Raw genomic sequence first — 14,910 nt, forward strand, 5'->3', positions numbered from 1 at the left:
CATCTCATCACCCTAGGATTTGATTCTTTCATCACTTGTATCCATCGTAGTGGCGCATGATTTGTTATTAGTTTGAACGGGTTCCCGGACAGATAATACCTCAGGGTCTATATTGCTCATTTGGCTGCCAAAGCTTCTTTTTCAATCGTGGCGTAACGTTGTTCACGGGGGAACAGTTTGCGGCTCAGATAGGCTATGGGGTGTTCATGCTCGTCCATCTGCTGTGCCAACACAGCTCCCAGCCCCACGGTGGATGCGTCAGTCTATAAAATGAATTCTTTTGAAAAATCTGGTTGCCTCAATACCGGGGCCTGTGTTAATACTGTCCTCAACTGCTGAAAGGCCTGCCTACCCTGTTTGGTCCAGACTACCTGTTTTGGGTTGCCCTTTTTTATCAAGTCCATCAATGGCGCGTCTATTGATGCAAAGTTCGGGATAAACCGCTGATAATATCCAGCTAGTCCCAGGAATTGCCTGACCTGTTTTTTCATCTTAGGCGGTTGGTATTCCGCCAAGGCCTGCACTTTACTTGCTAGAGGCCTTAGCTGGCCCTTCACCACCGTAAACCCTAAGTAAGTCACTTCATTCTGTCCTATATGACATTCTTGGGGTTGGCCGTAAGCCCTGCCTGCTGCAAAGCCTCCAGGACCACCTATAAATGTTGGAGGTGGTCGGCTCAGGTCCTGCTATACACAGTTATATCATCGATGTAAGCTGCGGCATATGGCTAGTGTCTCCTGAGCACTCGATCCATAAGCCTTTGGAAAGTTGCCGCAGCCCTGTGAAGTCCAAATGGCATGGTCCTAAGCTGGTACAGACCAAATGGGGTGGAAAAGGCTGTCCTCTCCTTTGAGACTGGAGTCAGGGGAATTTGCCAATACCCCCTTTGTAAGGTCCAGAGTCGAGATGTACTGCGCCTGCCCCAAGCGTTCCAATAGCTCATCCACTGTAGGCATGGGGTAAGCGTCAAACCGGGAGATACTATCAACTTTCGAAAAGTTAATGCTAAAAATTATCGACCCATCGGATTTCGGGACTAGGACAATGGAGCTACACCAATCACTGCGTGACTCCTCTATTACCCCTAGTTGCAGCATCTTTTGGATCTCCTCCCTTACGGTGTCCCACAGTTTCCTAGGGAGGGGGCGCACCAGCTCTCAGACCTTACATCCAGGCTTAGTGGCTATGTGGTGGCTGATCCAATTCGTATGCCCTGGCTCCCTCCAAACCACCGTCTTAAATTCTTGGAGCAGCTCCAACACCACCCGCCTCTGGTCTGGGGTTAGGTCGGGCCCTACATATAGGGTTGGGGTCGCCTCCAGGTCCCTGGCCCATGGCCCTAACTCAGTGGGTTGGGGTTGGGGGTCCAGGAATAGGTTTTCTCTTGGGTTTCACTTTTTTAACAGATTAACGTGATAGACCTGCTTACCCCTCTTCTTTCCTACCAAGCTTACCTCGTAATCCACGGGCCCCACCTTGCAGATAATGTCAAAGGGTCCCTGCCATTTTGCCAATAACTTCGACTCGCTGGAGGGTAAAAGAAGAAGGACCCTGTCACCGGGCTTAATTCCTGGGACTGGGCGTCCCAGATATAATAAAAGATCTGTTTGCCTTGGGCCTGTTTTAGGTTAGCCTCTGCCAGTTCCCTGAGCTTTTGTAATTTTTCTCTGAGGCGGAGGACATAGGCCACTGTTCCCCGGACCCTAGTCTTCTGCTCCTCCCACGTTTCCTTTGCTAGGTCTAAGATCCCCCAGGGTTGCCTCCCGTATAGGAGCTCGAATGGGGAAAATCCGGTGGAGGCCTGGGGGACTTCCTGGATGGCAAATAGGAGGGCGGGCAATAATTTATCCCACTCGTGGGGGTCGCTCTCCATAAAGCGGCGGAGCATGGCCTTTAAGGTGCGGTTGAAGCGCTCCACCAACCCATCTGTCTGCAGGTGATAAACCGAGGTTCGGAGTGTTTTAATCTGAAGGAGACGGCACAATTCGGTTATGAGTTTAGAGGAGACATTTGTCCCTTGATCCATTAGGATCTTGCAGGGGATCCCGATGCGGGAAAAAATCTTCACCAGTTCTCCAGCCAAGGTTTGGGCAGTGGTGTTTTTTAGCAGTATGGCCTCGGGGTACCGGGTGGTGTAATCCACCAGTACCATTATGTGCTGGTACCCCGCCTTTGACCGCTTGAGGGGGCCTACCAGGTCTAAGGCAGCGTGGTCGAAGGGCACCCCTATCACGGGAAGGGGGACCAGAGGGGCTTTTGCCACCTCCCGGGGGCAGACGAGCTGACATTCCGGGCACGAATTGCAAAAGTCCCTTACCTCCTTGTGTACCCCCGGCCAGAAGAACCTTTGAGTTATCTGTTGTAAGACTCTCTCTCTCCCTAAGTGGCCGGTCCATGGGTTGGAGTGTGCCAGTTATAGGACTCTCTGCTGGGATGACGTCGGCACTAACAACTGCCGGAGGATCCCGGCCCCTCCCCTGCTTTCATTATACAGTACAAACGGTCCCCCTGCACCACGAAGTACGATCCCTGCCTCACCTTCTCGTCTTCATCATCTCGTCGCCTCCTTCCGCGGCCTGTTCCCAGGCTCGGCTCAGTGCCAGGTCTTCGTGTTGCTCCTGCATGAAGTCACTCGGCATCTCATCTCCCCAGCTCAATCCTGGTTCTGGGGGAACTGCTGGCGCTCCTCCAGGCCCCTCTATAGTATCCACGCTCGGGTCAGGGTTTTGTTCCAGGAGGCAGTTAGCTAGCACACTTTCTACCCCGTCAGCCTTGGGCCCTCTGACAGGCCGTGGGGTCCAGGTCTCAATTAACCACCGAAAGCCCGGCCAGTCTTGCCCCAACAATACCGGGTACTCCAGGTTATCGGCTAAGGCCACCTGGCATACTGCCGTCTCCTGCCCATCTGACAGCCTTACCCAAGCTGTGGGGTAGGGGCGGATGTCCCCGTGGACACATTTCATCCATACAGGAACTCCTGGGGATTCAGGCCGGGGAACTAGCGAGGCCCAGACCATGGTTTGGACACAGCCTGAGTCTACCAGCGCCCAGAATGCTTGTCCCTCCACCTCCAGCCTCGCTAAAACTTTCCCATTTTCTTGCGGCCGGGCCCTCAGCTGCGGGGCCACCATCTGCCCGAATGAGCAGTCCATAAAGGGGCATTCTTGCCGGAAATGTCCCTCCTGACCACATTCATAACATGCTCCCTTATTGCTGACCCCCAATCCAGGCTGATCCGTGGACTCCTCTTTGCCCGAGGTCCTCTCTCCCTTCCTCCCTTCCTCTGGGGGTTCTTCCCTTCTGGGGGTTATGTACCCCCGGCTTATCCTCTCCGCTCCCCCTAGGCCTCGACTTTGGCCTCCGTGTGGGGTCCTGGCCCGCCCATCTGGGGGGTGTTGGACTTGTCCCCTCCCTGGGTTCCGGGGCCCTTTTCCCGCTCCCTCCACCGCCATATATGCCTCCATTAGTGTGACTGCATTGGTCAAGGTCGAGGGCTGTTGGCGGTGCACCCACTTCTGGGGGTCCCCAGGGAGAATTTGGAGGAACTGCTCTAAAACTATCATATCGACAAGTTGAGTGCTGGTCCATCTCTCAGGCTCTAGCCACCTCTGGCATGCTTCCCGCAGCCTCTGAGCGACCGTCCTTGGGTGCACCCCGGCTGGGTACCGCTCTTGCCTAAATTTCTGTCTGAATGTTTCAGGGGTTTTCCCGATTTGATCTAGGACCACCTCCTTTACGTTATAGTAATTAAGGGCCTCCCGGGGGTCCAAGCTCCGGTAAGCCAGTTGTGCAGCCCCCAAGAGGTAGGTCGCCAACAAGGTGGCCCAGTGATCCTCGGGCCACCGCGCCGCCGTAGCCATCCACTCAAAAGTCTCGAGATACGCTTCTGGGTCATGTTGGGGCCCCATTTTGGTCAACCTTATAGGCAACTTGGGAACCCCTTCATGTCCTCCGGTAGCTCCCGCTCGCACTAGGGCAGCCACCTGATGGAGCCAAGTCTCCCTCTGAGCTTGCTGCTGCTCGGTCAGTTCCAGGGCTAACTATCTTTGCTGCTCCTGCTGCTGGGTGGCTAGTTGCTGCAGCAGGTGGGTTTGCAGTTGCTGGTGCTGGCGTTGCTGCTCGGACAGCCATGCCCATACCTCTTTAGCCTCCATACTATCGGTCGCCTCTCTCTCTCTTTTTTTTCCCTACGCCATAGGGCTGGGGACCAAAGATACCCAAGTTCTCCACCATCAGGCATGGGTTGGGTTGGGCCCCACCCCCCTCAGGCTTACAGCCCAGTCATCATCGGGGTTGTCCACCTGTGTACATTCCCCTCACCTGTGCTTCCCTTACCAGTTCCCCTAGAACCTAGAGTTCGTGGCTCGACGAGGAGTCCACAGAGTCTTAGAAACATCCACTCTGGCATGAGGAAGGAGAGGGACGCGGGCCCACCCCCGCTCCGGGTCCTGACCCAGGACCCTAATAGCAGCCAGGTACTAGCGCTGCCTGGTTGGTGTGGATTCCCCCGTAATTCACCAACCCTCTGGGGCTGTCTAGTGGAGGCAGCACCGCCGTCTCCAACCCCTGTCCTGGGCCACTTCCTCCTCCTCATTTACCTGGTCCCCTCCCTGGCGGGTGCCCCCCACACCTCTGGTGGGCGTCCAGTCAGTGCTCTGCTCACCGGGTTCTGGCCGGGGCGACTTCCCCTCTCTGTGCCTATTTGGCTGCTTTCCTTTCCTCGTGCGGGCCCTTCTTGGGCATCTTTTGAGGAGCAGGCCTCTCAAAGCCCCGCCCCTCACCCTGGGGCATGGACTGATGACGTCAGCGGCGGGGGACTCCCCCCCAGTGATGTCCGAGCCGCCAGCCACTCCTGTGCAGGCGCTACACGTGAGCCAGAGGGCCGTCTGTGCACTGCCGCATCTCCCGCTTCTGGCGCCTTCTGCAACCACGGGAGGCCCCATGGTATCCCCACTGGTGCCCCCCTTTCCCTCAGTACGCCAGAGAGTGCGGGGTGCTGGGTGCTCCGTGTTGGCGGAGCCTGGTGCCCCGTCACACTTCCCATTGGATTTTCAACAAGGAAAGTATGCTAAACTTGTTCCTCCTATCACATATCAAAATCTAATACTATGGAATAGCTGTTAAAGGAAATTAGATATAATGTTTTGGTAATTATTATGAACTAAGATTCCTAATATTCATGTGAGCTAAGATTATCTTATGTGAATGGAGTCTGCAAGCACATAGTTCACAAGACAATCCTGAAGAGACAGAATTTATATATGTATGTTAATGGAGGAAAATTTATACACTCTATCTTTTAAATAACTTCTTTTCACCTCAGCATAGGGTCCAGGCAGGTTTTACCATAAGGGACCCTGAGAGAACATCTAGTCCAGCTGTGGAAGAGTGTGGGAGAGGGCTCTAAAGGCTACATCTAGACTGCAGTCTTCTTTCGGAAGACGCTTTTCTGGAAGAGAGCTTCAAAAAAAACCGTACTTTGAAAGAGAGTGTCTACAGTGCCAAAGCATATAAAAAAAGTGATCTGCTTTTCTGAAAGATAGCATCCATTCGGTGTAGATGCTATCTCGCATTTCAGCTGAGATTATTATGGACGGAGTGGCCACCAGGGCATCTGTGCTTTTTCCTCTTCTTTTGAATGAACTCCCTCTTCCCCATCCACACACACCTTTTTCTGAAAGAACTCAAAGTGATGGCTTTTTTGGAAAAAGGCTTATTCCTTTTACCAATGTTGGAAAAACCCCTCTGTTCTTTCAGTTTTCTTTCGAAAGAACACAATTGCAGTGTGGACATAAGTGAAGGGTTTGTTTTTTTTAAATGGCCATTTTCCCCCAAAAATGCTGTAGTGTAGATATAGCCAAATGGAGGAAGTTGGCTTCTGAAAATTTTGCAATATTAATTTTCTTTTGATTTGATGTCGTATCAAAAAACTTTTAAAGCCATGCATCTTGTTAATTATCCCTTGATTCAGTATTCTGTAGACATGTATACATGCTTTTTCAGATTAAGTTCCTTGTAGGAACCTCATGTTCTATCACTTAGTTCTACAGACCAATGGAAACAATATTGCACTAAGAGCAATCTGTCCTGAAAAGCAAATGTCCCAGTGCTTTAAAGTTGTGTTAAATGTGCCTGTATGTTTTAAAATTGGAGTTCAGTCTGTTTTCTGGATATCAAGTTTAACATGGCTTGCACAAACTATATTTCTGAGTCTCTCTGGAGCACATCAAGTCCTAAACTCTTGAGACCACCCTTACTCACCAAAATTGTATCTTTGAGCATCCACAGGTACAGCTATTCACAGCTGCCAGTGGCAACACTTCATCATTCCCAGCTAATGGGAATGCACAAAGTGGTGGCTAGCATGTCCCTAAAACCATGCTGCTTCCTGCAGCTCTCATTGGCCAGAAATGGCAAACAATGGATGTTCAATGTAAACAAACTCTCATGGCCCACCAGTAGATTACTCTGATAGGCCACATCAGGGCTGAGCAAAATATGGGCCACGGGCTGGATGATCTGTCCCGCTCCCAGCACGCTGCTGAGAAAAGTGGCTGTGGGGCCCTGTTTGTCTTTGAACAGCTGTGAGCCTGAGGAAGGGGGGGGGAGAGGCTTTGTGTGCTGCTCCCACTCCTGACTCAGTCCCATTGGCTGGTTTCCAGCCAATGGGAGCTGCCTGTTTGAAGAACAGGCAGTGTGTGAAGCATTCCTTGCCCCCTCTGGCTCACAACTATTCACAGACCCACATGGTCCCTATAGCTGGTGCATTACAGCTGACATGGAAGGCAGGGAGCCTGCTTGAGAAACCTACTGGGATGCTGTCTGGAAGTCACCCAGGTGTGTCTCCTGACCTCTGGCACTCTAGCTCCTCCCGCCCCCTAACTCTGATCCCCTTCTACATGTCTACTCCATATAACCCGAACCATCTGCCCCCCTTCCTGCACCCAGGCTCCCTCCCAGATTCTGCACCCCAATCTCCAGGTTACAGTCCCCTCCTGCCCCAGGTCACAACCCAAACCTCTGCACCCCCTCCTAGAACCTACACCCCAGTCACCATCCCCAGGTCACAACTCAAACTCCTGCTCCCCAGTCCTCTGCCCGAGCTCACAAGCTTCACCAGAACTTTCTCCTAGACACCACACCCCCTCCTGCATCTTAACCCCCACCCCAAGTTTCCTTCTGCACCCAACTTCCATCCCAGATCCCACACATCCCCTGTTAATATCATGGAAGAGTGCGGCCCCTGATCACTTTACAAATTCTTGGAATGGACCATCATCAAAAATTACTGCCCACCCCTGGGCCACATGCATCCCGAGAGCATCACATAATTGTAGTACCACTAGACTCAGTGGGACAGTCAAAATGTGTCCGTGGGCCAGATGTGTCACACAGACTGTAGTTTGGGGACCCCATTTTACATGTTTGCAAATGGATTCCTTAATTATTTGTTCCATTATCTTTCCTGGTTCAGCAGTTAAATTGACTAGTCTGTAATTTCCTGAGTTGTCATTTCCCTTTCTGTAAATGGGCACTACATTTGCCCCTTTTCCAATCTTCTGAAATTTCCTTGTATTTCATGATTTTTCAGAAATAATAACTACTAACTCAGTTAGTTAGCTCCTTGAGTATTCTAGAATGCATTTAATCAGGCCCTTCTGACTTTAAGGCATCTAACATCTCTAAGTAATTTTAACTTATTCTTTCCCTATTTTAGCTTCTGAACCTATCCCATTTTTACTGGTATTCACTATGATAGGTGTCCAATCACTACCAACCTTTTTGGTGAAAACCAAAACAAATAAGTCATTTAAGCACCTCTGCCATTTTCACACTTCCTGTCACTGTTTTTCCCTCTTCATTGAGTACCGGTCCTGCCCTGTCTTTGGTCTTCCTCTTTCTTCTAATGTATTTGTAGAAGGTTTTGTTACCCTTTATGTCTCTAGCTCGTTTGATCTCATTTTGTGATTGGGCTTTCTAATTTTGCCCCTTCATACTTGTGTAATTTGTTTATGTTAATCCTTTGTAATTTGATCTAGTTTCTACTTTTTATAGGAATCCTTTTTTATTATTTCTAGATTATTCAAGATCTCCTGTTGAGCCAGGGTAGACTCTTGCCATACTTCCTATCTTTCCTCTGCAGTGATATAGTTTGCTCTTGTGCCCTTAAGAATGTCTATTTGAAGAACTGTCAATGGTCTTCAATTGTTTATCTTAAACTTGCTTTTCATGAGATCTTATTTACAAACTCTCAGAGTTTGCTAAAATCTGTCGTCTTGATATCGACTATTTTTATTTTTCTGTCCAACCTCCTACTATTTCTTAAAATCATGAGCTATCATTTTATGGTCACTTTCAACCAAGCTTCCTTCCACTTTCAAAATTTTTAATCAGTTCCTCACTGTTTATCATAAGCAAATCTACAAGAGACTCACTTCTGAGTTTTCTCCTCCTTCTGCAATTAAAAAAAAAAGTCTGCAAAAACTTCCGAAAACTTCTTGGATAATCTGTGCTCTGCTGTGTTATTTTCCCAACAGATGTCAGGGTAGTTAAAATTTCCCATCACCACCAAGTCCTGTACTTTGGATGATTTTGTTAGTTGTTTAAAAAAAAAAACCTCATTCACCTCCTCCTGGTTAGGCAGTCTGTAGTAGAACCATACCATAACATCCCCCTTGATTTTTACTGTTTTATCCTTCCCCAGAGACTTTCAACAAGTATATCTTATCCTAACTCCAAGTGTATACATTTTTAATATATAAGGCAACATCTCCTCCCTTTTTTCCCGTCTGTCCTCCCTGAGAAAGCTGTACTGTTCTGTACCAATATTCTAGTCATATGTATTATCCCACCAAGTCTATATGATGCCAACTGTGTCATAGGTGTGTATATTTCCTAGTATTAGATGTTCTTCTTGCTTATTACCCATCTTTCTCTCAATAATAAATAGTCATTTAATTTTATTTCTCCACCCAGTTTTGTCTTGTCTCTCCTTTATTATATTACTATCTATTACAGGCCCCACTGATCAACTCCTTCCCCTCCCTGCCAACCCCATGATCAATCTTGGCACTATGTAGGAGAATGCTGGAGTGAGGTGGAGATGCAGGGAGGAGATTGGTGGGGGTGTAGTTTGGGGGCAAGGACTGTGGCAAAGCAAGGGAATAAAACACTCTTGGGGCCCAGAGGAAGGTGGCTTCTGTGACTGTAGTGCTGAATTACTTGTAATTGTGGATATATGATGTAAGCATTTTGTAAATTTTTCTGTTCTATTTATAAGTCTCATTCTTATAAACGAGTATTAAAGTTGTTAAGAATCTTGATGTTGAATGAGGCAGGTAGTATTTTTAGTGTTTAGAGCATGGTAACTTTAAATTCTAACTCCTAATATGTTCTCAGGTAAAGATCAGGACTTTACCAGGATTCAAAAAAGAGCTAGATAAATTCATGGAGGATGGGTTCATCAATTGCTGAGAGCCAGAATGGGTAGGAATGGTGTCCCTAGCCTCTTTGTCGGAAGCTGGGAATGGGTGGCAGGGGTGGGATCACTTGATGATTATCTGTTCTGTACATTCTCTCTGATGGCAGCTAGCATTGGCCACTGTTAGAAGACAGGGTTCTGGGCTAGATGGACCTTTGGCCTGACCCAGTGTGGCTGTACTTATGTGGATTACCTAGTTTCAGTTTTAGACTCTACCTCAGGCTAGGTCTCAAATTTGCGTAGACCTAAATTTTGATGTCTGCCAGTTTTAAGGTACACTAATTTTTTTGAACATTCAACTTTAAAAACTAGAGATTGCTTTTGAGAGGTGAAAATAATAGGTCTGCATGTGCTCAACGGTTCTGATTTTCAGAATGGCTGAAGTGTCTGACAGTGAATACCCCAAAACGGAGTGGACCCTTGGAAAAAATGCAAGTTTTAAACACTCTAGGGCAGATTCTCTTATCTATCAAATTCATGGCACAAAGTGAACTTCCTGGCTGGTGGTTTCCACAGAAGAACATCTGTGCCTGGGCTAAGAGAAGTTTCCACTGGTATAGTGCTGACAGACACTACAGCAGCTGCTGCTCCAGTGCTGGTGTGAAAAGGCAGATTGAGAAGGGTAAGAGGAAGCAAATGAAACTAGCCTGTAGAATAGATGATCTGTACTTATGTCAGTAGGTTAGAGTACCTTGGACATAGTGGAGAATCAGCCTGATTGTGCCACAGCTGCTCAATTTGGCAGAAGGAGAGAACAACACATATAAGAATGTTTAAAATGCTTTGAGATCTACAGGTGCAAAGGCTGGTAGATGATGAGAAAAGTTGTGATATTGCTTTGGGCTTTCTGAGCCACTTTGCCATGGTAATGTAATGTAATGGAAGATTATGTATATATTTTGGATGTTTACCATGTGAATAATCATTGTGGGTAATGAATACTGATATGTATACACATTTCCTAAACTCATTTTTTTACTCTGATTTTATTTATTTTTAAATAAGTCACATATTGAATATATACTACTGTCTTTGACTTGAAAAAGACCTTAAAACGTTATTGGGTTAGGTATTAGAAGGCTATTTTATTTTAATGAGAATTAATATTAAAGATATTGGCTGACTTAAAATAATATGCTGCTTTACTATATTTTATTTCCTGACTGGAACACTGGGTTTGAGCTTCACTTTTGATTTATAGTAATGTCATTATGTATGGTGACTGTTTGCTATTTGTGCACAGTTAATGATTTTATGACTTCTTGTTTCCTGATCTTTATTACATGATCTTTTAGGAAATGAATCCTATTTTTATAAAGCTATTACTCACTCTGGTAAAAGTGAAATATTTTATGCTTACTCTAAGTAAACTAACTGCTTCCTGGGTAATTGCTGAAGTTAGATTTAATGAAATCTTTGTTTAGCTGCAGCACTGAATTAATTTTGGTGGGATTGGTGAAAGGGAGGTGGAAAAAGGCCAAAGGAACTTCCAGAGTCTTGTGAGATGTCCTCACAATACAAATTATCAGTTAATAACATTTTGTCCATGCTAATTAATTACACAACTACTTTTCTATTTAGAACTGATAGAAATTAAGACTAAGAAAATGATTCCTTGTTAACTAGTTTCTGCTAAATCAAATAATTATTCTATAGATTTTTAAAATTTGTTACAATGTAGTGATTTGTTTGATTAAAATTTGATTAAAATGTTAGCATTTTTGCTTGTTTCAAAATTGAAAACACCTACCTTGTTTCTTTGGAAACATTCCTGACTTTCAATATGCACTGCAAATTGTGTATATGAAAATAAATTGAGCATATATGTACAAATATAATAGCATATTGTGGAAGCCCATACATTCCTCCTTCACCCATCCAACTCAGACAACTTTTTTATGGACGTAGTGAGCTGGGAAAATTTATGCAAATGTACTCTACAAGTCTTTCAAACTCAAATGTAGACAGGAGTTAAAGCCATTTGAGTTTTACTTCATATGGTATAGGTTAATGGCTCTTCTAAGGGTTTCTCTCCTCCCTTTCATGCTCATGAGCATTAATCCTTTACCTGATCAGATTAGAAAAGATTCTAAGAACTTGTTACTGGAGCCCCTTTAACTATACTCAATGGCGGAATTCTGTTAAGTTGGACTAAGAAGAACTAATTCCCCGATGGAAATCAGTACCTAGTTATTAGCACATAGTTATTATTCTCAATAGGTTGAAGTCCAGGACTCCATTCCTGAAAACGTGGCAGCTTCTGTGAAGGAGTTATTTATCTCCAAGAATCATGATTACCCACCATAACTAGAGAGCAAGTGAGACGTACAGGACTACTTTCAGCCATGTCAAACCTTTAGACTGTTATCTACTTTCAATGTATATTGAGGAATTATACAACATTGGGATTTCTTTTTGGAGCTTTAATAGATAAGAAATCATATGTATTGTATTCCGGCACTATAGTATGGCTTACTTGTCTATATTCCCAAAATCCTACAATATTTTATCAGGAACTTTCTTATATGATTTGCCCCAATTCTTTGAGATTTTAGACAAATATACAACTTTAACTTTGTGTTATGTATATTAAACATGTAAATACATTGATTGGAGGATAGTTCGCAAGACTTTGAAGAGGTGCCATATTAGTAATGGAGGAAGGTTACTTGCAAAATTACTTGCACTGGTTGTACCTGTATGTTTTCTGTTATTCAGGGAAGAATTGTTCATGTTCACATTGCTAAGAAGGTCTATTTTCCCTGATGCGTGGGAGGTTTATATACTTTACTATCCTACTCATAAGAGGGAGATACAGATTTATACAGGTTTGTACATTAATACATTTCACCAAATTATGGCAAACCCTCTCTTTAATGTTTTAATAAAAGTCTCTTGTAGACCGTTGTCTCTTCGTCACTAGCATTAAGGCATAAATAATCAGAAAGTAAATGAGTTGGATTTATCTAAGGGAAACAGAGAGGTATTTGTACAGTTGTAATGAATAAAAAATGTTTCTATGGTTCTTGGTAAAGGGTAAAAAGCAATATTTAACAGTTTTAATGATGTTTCTGGACTTTTTATTAATGGAAAACAATTATTTCACAAGTACTGAATCAAACATACCAGCTTTTTCTACATAACTAAAATACAGTAGTATAAACATACAGTAGTATAAACAAATATAAATAAAATGTGGTCCCTTACTCTTTAATCTTCTATTTTATTCCTCTTTAACAAATCAGAATAAATGGTTAGGTGAGTGTTATGCCTGGGACTGTGATGGAGGTGAAGGAAGGGGAGACTGCAGCAGTACAAGGCACAAAACCATAAATTAAGGACATATGAGTAGCATATGAACTGCTGGTTGTGGACCAGGAGCTGGTGCGTAGCTCAGCTGGGCTGGGGTGAGACCGGAAGCTGGTGTACAGCTTAGCCGGGCTGGGGGGAAGCAGGGCAGGAGTTGGCACATGGCGCAGTGGAGTTGGAGGGGTGGGACTTGGTATGTAGCTCAGCTGCAGGGGGGGCCGGGCACTGGCATGTAGCTCAACTGGGCAGTGTGTGTAGGGAGGGGGGGAATAAGGGGGAGGCAAGAAGCCCATGGAGAGGACAAGATGGGGGGAGGGGAGAGAGCAACAGCATGGCAGAAATGACCTCCCCTGGTCTGGAAAAATCCCTCATCCGGAACCACTCAGAACCCGAGGGTGCCAGACAAGGGAGTTCCAATCTGTATATATTTGTTACTCTAAAGTGCCACAGCATTACTCGTTTTAAAAGTAACAGACTAACATAGCTACCCCACTGTAGGGTAAACTGAGATAGTCCATGGTATCTTTCTTAACTTTGTTTCTATTACGTTTTGTATTAAGTCATTCTCCATATACAGTTTGAGTCTGAATTATTAATTAGTACTGGGATTTTCAGAGGAATCCATTGGAACTAATCCTCATTCCATGAGGAGTAACGGTAGTTCGAATTAGGATCTTTAATTCAAACTACCTACTCTGTGCCGCGTGTAGCTGCGGGCACAGAGTTCGGACTAAGGGGGATTTAAAAATGGCGGCGCCCGGGAACATGCAAATGAAGCCCGGGATTTAAGGGCAAGCGGAGTTACAAATGATTACCTTACCTAGCTCGAACTAACAAGCTAGTATAGATGTACCCAACCAGACCAGGAGTGTGACCCAAATGTAATCACATAAAGGTAGTAGTGAATTCTTGAGCTGAGAAGTGCTTGCTAAGAAAATCTTGCCACAGTCTGCCTCAAGATTTGAAGCCCCCTCTGATTTATAATCATGAACGTCATGTGTCAGACTTGATGTATCAATGATTGTCATTGTTGATCACAAATGTGAAAGCGTTATATTGAAGAGATGTCATCTTGCAGGTAGGTCTGAGAGATGTAGAATTTAGTAATTATGGTGCCCATGTTTGAAAGTACAGGCAGTCCCCGGGTTACATGGATCCGACTTACATTGGATCCCTATTTACGAATGGGGTGAGGCAACCCCGCACTAGCTGCTTCCCCCCAGCAGACCAGGAAGATGCGAAGCTAGCGCCCCTCCCCCAGCAGACCAGGGAGACGCGGAGCGGCTTTTCTCAGCCGACACCTCAGCTTGAGAATAAAGGACTGAGGGAAGTGAGGTGTGGGAGAATAAAACTGAGCTCTGGAGAAATGTTTGGCTAGAGTTTCCCCTACAATATCTACCAGTTCCGACTTGCATACAAATTCAGCTTAAGAACAAACCTACAGTCCCTATCTTGTACGTAACCCAAGGACTGCCTGTATTAGCATTGCTGTTTGAAAGTAATTCCGTATAAAACACTAAATGCTTAGACATTACACGGAGAGGATAATTTTTCAGTCTTAATGCTGAATTACTTGGCCTCGATAGATTTAAGATATTAAATTTAATTTATGAGTCTGTTTTGTTATTTTAGTCAATATTCTAAATAATTTGTTAGTTCTAATTTTCATATTTTCTCATATCAAGAGGCACAACATTTCCCCCTGTTTTAGTGCATGGCACAGACTGAAATGATCACACAAACTATGCTTCACATTTTTATGAGGAGAGCAGGGGTATGGCCTATCACATAAGGGTCCCTTCTCAGTGACTGAGGAGTGGTGACAGTCCAATCCTTAGTTTTTTTGGGGATTGTGACTGACAAAACAAATAGTTCTTAAAAGTTATTTCAGAATTACACAGCAATTCCATTATTTTGAAGTAATTTTAAATAACAGATGGCTTATTCCAAGTTGTGTAAGCCTCATTCTATGAAGAATAATGCCTATTCAGAAATAGCCATTTCAAAATAAGGCATATATAGACACTCCACTTCTGTTATATCAAAATAGCCCCTCATGAGGGCCATTCTAAATTATTCCTCCTGGGACTCTAAATTGAGATAGCATGTCTACATTAGGG

The 14,910-nt window shown here is 45.1% G+C and overlaps 1 protein-coding gene and 1 long non-coding RNA gene across 3 annotated transcripts in view; one reads left to right on the forward strand and one right to left on the reverse strand.

Annotated features, from left to right (window-relative positions):
* The window catches only part of PDE4D (phosphodiesterase 4D), a 1,058,382-nt gene that overhangs the window by 369,214 nt on the left and 674,258 nt on the right, over positions 1-14,910 (forward strand). The gene's annotated exons all lie outside the window — the stretch shown is intronic.
* On the reverse strand, positions 126-2,680 carry LOC149524187 (uncharacterized). Its single transcript, XR_016349932.1, has 3 exons — positions 2,539-2,680; positions 1,455-1,527; positions 126-263 (listed from the first exon to the last, which is right to left on the reverse strand). It is a non-coding gene; the product is annotated as an uncharacterized LOC149524187 (long non-coding RNA).

Source organism: Pelodiscus sinensis, chromosome 6, assembly GCF_052426305.1.
Source record: "Pelodiscus sinensis isolate ZL-2025 chromosome 6, ASM5242630v1, whole genome shotgun sequence".
Lineage (NCBI taxonomy): Eukaryota > Metazoa > Chordata > Testudines > Trionychidae > Pelodiscus > Pelodiscus sinensis.